This window comes from Chenopodium album, chromosome 9, assembly GCF_948465745.1.
Source record: "Chenopodium album chromosome 9, dcCheAlbu1.1, whole genome shotgun sequence".
NCBI lineage: Eukaryota > Viridiplantae > Streptophyta > Magnoliopsida > Caryophyllales > Amaranthaceae > Chenopodium > Chenopodium album.
The window spans coordinates 28,009,036-28,013,799 of record NC_137842.1 but is presented as its reverse complement, the minus strand read 5'-3'; the positions used below and the strand labels follow the sequence as shown (position 1 = coordinate 28,013,799).

At 34.1% G+C, this 4,764-nt stretch overlaps 1 non-coding gene across 1 annotated transcript; it reads right to left on the bottom strand.

Annotated features, from left to right (window-relative positions):
- Window positions 1–2,137: 2,137 nt before the first annotated feature.
- LOC145561034 (small nucleolar RNA R71) lies at window positions 2,138–2,244 on the bottom strand. Its single transcript, XR_014093617.1, has one exon. It is a non-coding gene; the product is annotated as a small nucleolar RNA R71 (small nucleolar RNA).
- Window positions 2,245–4,764: the final 2,520 nt, after the last annotated feature.

Sequence of the window (4,764 nt, the reverse complement as noted above, 5' to 3'; positions counted from 1 at the left end):
TTTATATACTTATTATCTCTTTTTATAACTAAATTGGGTATGATTTAGTATCCTTTTATACAAGTTTATATGCATAATCAAGAAAATATAATTTGAATGGCCTAATTTGCAAAGTCTAGTATTTACTTCCTAATTCTATTATATTACAAAGCAATTCATTATAATGTGCATATATATTTGTTACTCACTTTTATCATACAAGTATATAACATGTTCCCATTGTATTTTTAATTAGGTGGAAGTTATAATTAGGCAGCAAATATTTTCAAGTGGCGGTGATCGTGAGTCAAAGCAAAGCCCACTATAATCCCACGAGCAAACTTCCACAATTAAGAGAATGTGGGTTGAAAACCCACTAAACTCAATACTCCCAAAAAGTGCAGCAGCGGCAAGAGGCAAAAAAAAAACCCACGATGAAACCCTCACAGCTCACAACTACTACTGTATAAATCACACAGCCACGCAGCAGATGAGAAGGGGAGAGGAGAAGACGCAGCAACACGAACACACACACGCAGGAGAGGAAGAGCAGCGTTCAACCACTTCAATTGGAGTTTACTCTTCATCCTTTTAGTTTATGCAATTGGTTGATTTTGGTTTGATTTAATATGTTTATTTGTATCAATTCTTCATCAATTAGTTGTGTTTTCTTAATCTCCATGTCTAGCTAAATCTCTTTGTTCTAGGTTAGGGATGTAGTCCATTATAATCTATCAATGAATTGAATTACTTTGTTTGGGGTTTGATTTATATAATTGCAATTTGATAATCTTGTTTTAATTCGTACTCTTAATCTGGCCAATTGATTGTATGTTTAAGGTATTGGATTATTAGCGGAAGTGAAATTTCAATACTAGTTCGTGGGATTATCAAACGTCAAGTAGTATAATTTTAGGAATAGTTATACACTTGGGGTGGTCTTTTTGAATTCCTATTCTTAATGAGTTTATTTCAATTGTTGTGATCACGGAAGTAGACATAATGTTGATTTAAATATGCGTTTTCTACCTTGGAAGAGGAGATTACATACTTTTGGTAATTCGATCATTGTTATATTATATATGTTCAACCCTGCAATTAGTTTAATTTCATTATAGAGTAATTGGCGAAACCCGAAACCTAGAACTACTTCTTATTATTGTCTATCGTTTTATTAGTTTGCAAGCCTTAATCGTTTATAGTTTAGTACTACTTTTCTCATATTTTTGTCGTCTAAATAATATTCTAGTTTCTTAATTTGGTACTTGAGTAGATCTCCTTGTGGATACGATACCTTGCTCACCCTATATTTACTGTAATTGACCCGTACACTTGCGGTAGATTTAGACCCGACCAAGTTTTTGGCGCCGTTGCCGGGGAGGCAATAATTCAATATCATACCGTAGAAACTTTCGTATTAGTTTAGACTTTATTTTTATTTCTGCTAGTTTAGTTTCTGTTTTGTGTTGTTGGCAGTTTGTTAAAAAAGAAAAAATTTTGTTACTGCTACTGCACACAGCAGCAGTTTACAGGAGAAAAAAAAATCTGCAATTTTTTTTTTTTTTTTTTATTTTGAGTTTCTGTTTTCGATATTCTGTTTCAGCACTATACTCTACTTTTTATGGTTATTTTTTAGTGTATGCCACGTACTAATCGTTCTTTAATCCCTTTTGATCCAGAAATCGAAAGAACGTTGCACGCGTTAAGGAGACTCCAGATTTCTGAACAAGAATCTTCCATTCCCAACTTGGAGTCGCTTTTCTCATAAACTGAAAACATGGTAGAACCACCAGCTAAGATGTTGCGTGAGTATGCAATGCCCGATGCTAGTTCAACCTCTGCAAGTATAGTAAGACCTTCTGTCCAAGCTAATAATTTTGAACTTAAGCCTGCGTTAATTCATATTGTTCAGCAAGATCAGTTTGGTGGGTCACCAGCTGAATGTCCATTAGAACATTTAGCTAATTTTCTTGAAAAATGTGATACCATTAAGATAAATGGTGTAAGTGAAGATGCTATTAGACTTAGGTTGTTTTCATTTTCACTTAGAGATAAGGCAAGAAAATGGTTGTCCTCTAAATCATCTGATCCTTTTACCACTTGGACTTCTTTATCTCAAGCTTTTCTAAATAAATTTTTCCCACCTGCTAAAACGGCTAAATTGCGCAATGATATTACTAATTTCACTCAAAATGAATTAGAGTCATTATATGAGTCTTGGGAAAGGTTTAAAGATTTGCAACACCAATGTCCTCACCATGGAATACCTGATTGGATACTTGTGCAAACTTTTTATAATGGCTTAAATCACTCTATTAGAAGTACTATAGATGCTGCAGCAGGTGGTGCTTTAATGAGTAAGACTACTGAAGAGGCTAATAAGTTATTAGAAGAACTTGCTTTTAACAATTATGGTTGTTCTAGTGAAAGATCAGTTGCTAAAAAGAGTACAGGGATGTATGATGTGGATGGTATTAACATGTTAAATGCTAAGGTTGATAATTTGACTAAAATTTTCAGTAAAATGAGTAATGTTAGTCTTATCTCTAGTCCTGATTTGTCTTGTGATAATTGTGGGGGTGCACATGCTAGTAGTGATTGTCTTAATTTTGAACAAGCTCAATATGTTTCTAATTATAATCGATCACAAAATGACCCCTACTCTAATACTTATAACCCTGGCTGGAAGAACCATCCTAATTTTTCTTGGAGAGATCAAGGAAACCAAGGTAATAACCTTAGACCACAAAATCCACCTGGTTTCCCTCAAAGACAACAACCACAACAAGAGAGACCCTCATGGGAATTGGCTATTGAAAAACTTGCTAATGCTACTTCTGAGAGAATCATAAAATTGGAAAATAAAGTTGATCAATTAGCTAATTCAAACAAAAATGTGGAAGTTCAGTTAGGTCAATTGGCTAATGCTATTAATTCTAGAAACCAAGGAACTCTGCCTAGTCAAACTGAGGTTAACCCTAAAGAGCAATGCAAAGTTGTAACCTTAAGAAGTGGTAAAACCCTTGATGATGTAACTGTTCAAGCCAAGGCTAAAGAATTAATTGATGAAAATGCCGAAGTTGAACCTGAAAGGCAACCTGAACTAGGCAGTGATGGTTCTAATCCTACCCCTATTCCTGTTAAGCCTTATGTACCTCCCATTCCTTTTCCCCAAAGGCTTAAGCAAAATAAAGTGGATCATCAATTTGAAAAATTTCTTAAAATGTTTAAGCAATTGCAAGTTAATATTCCGTTTGCTGATGCATTGATGCAAATTCCTTCATATTCTAAATTTCTTAAAGAAATCATGTCTAAAAAGAGGAAATTGGAAGATTATGAAACTATTGCTTTGAGTGAAGAATGTAGTGCTGTAATTCAGAATAAGCTTCCTCCTAAATTAAAAGATCCTGGAAGCTTTTCTATTCCTTGCACTATTGGTGATGTCAATTTTTCTAAAGCTTTATGTGACTTAGGTGCAAGTGTGTCTCTAATGCCATTGTCTATTTACAAGAATCTTGGTTTAAATGATTTAAAACGCACTACTATTTCTTTGCAACTTGCTGATAGGTCTGTTAAATATCCTCTATGTGTAGTAGAAAATGTGCTAATGAAAGTTGGTAAATTCATTATACCTGTTGATTTCGTTATTCTTGATATGGATGAGGATGTTGACGTGCCTATTATTCTAGGAAGACCATTTTTGGCTACTTCTGGTACTGTAATTGATGTTAAAAATGGCAAGTTAACTTTTAAAATTGGTGAAGAAGAGGTGCAATTCAATTTATTTAAATCTGCCAAATATCCTTCTTTTACAGACCATGTGTTTAGAGTTGATGTGCTTGATGAATTAAATAAAGAAACGATTGATTCTATTTCTAAAGATACCCTTGAAGTGTGTCTAACAAGTGCAGGTACATCCCATAATGATGATATTGAGGTGTTGGAAATGGCCAATGCTTTAGAGGCATGCCCTCCATGGAAGAAAAGAGGTAATCAATTTGAGAAACTCGAGAAAGGTAATCCTCTTCCTCCTCCCTCTACTGTGCAAGCACCTACTTTAGAGTTAAAGCCTCTACCATCACATCTTAAATATGCTTTTCTAGGTGAAAATGATTCCTTGCCTGTGATTGTAAATGCTTCAATATCCGATGAACAATTAGATAAACTTTTGCATGTTTTAAGAGAAAGAAAGAAATCAATTGGTTGGACTATTTCTGATCTTAATGGAATAAGCCCATGTGTTTGTATGCATAAGATTTTGCTAGAAGAAGATTATAAACCTGTTGTTCAAAATCAAAGAAGATTAAACCCTAACATGCAAGAAGTAGTTAAGAAAGAAGTTTTAAAATGGTTAGATGCAGGAATAATTTATCCTATTTCTGATAGTCCTTGGATTAGTCCTGTACAAGTGGTACCTAAAAAAGGTGGAATGACTGTTGTGCCTAATGATAATAATGAATTAATTCCCACTAGAACAGTGTCTGGCTGGAGAGTTTGCATAGACTATAGAAAACTTAATAGTGTAACTCGAAAAGATCACTTCCCTTTGCCATTCTTAGATCAAATGTTAGAGAGAGTTGCAGGTTATGACTATTATTGTTTTCTTGATGGATATTCTGGTTTTAATCAAATTCCTGTTGCTCCTAATGATCAGGAGAAGACTACCTTTACCTGTCCTTATGGTACATTTGCTTTTCGTCGTATGCCTTTCGGTTTATGTAATGCTCCAGCTACCTTTCAGCGTTGTATGATGTCTATTTTTTCTGATTATATAGAGAAAATTAT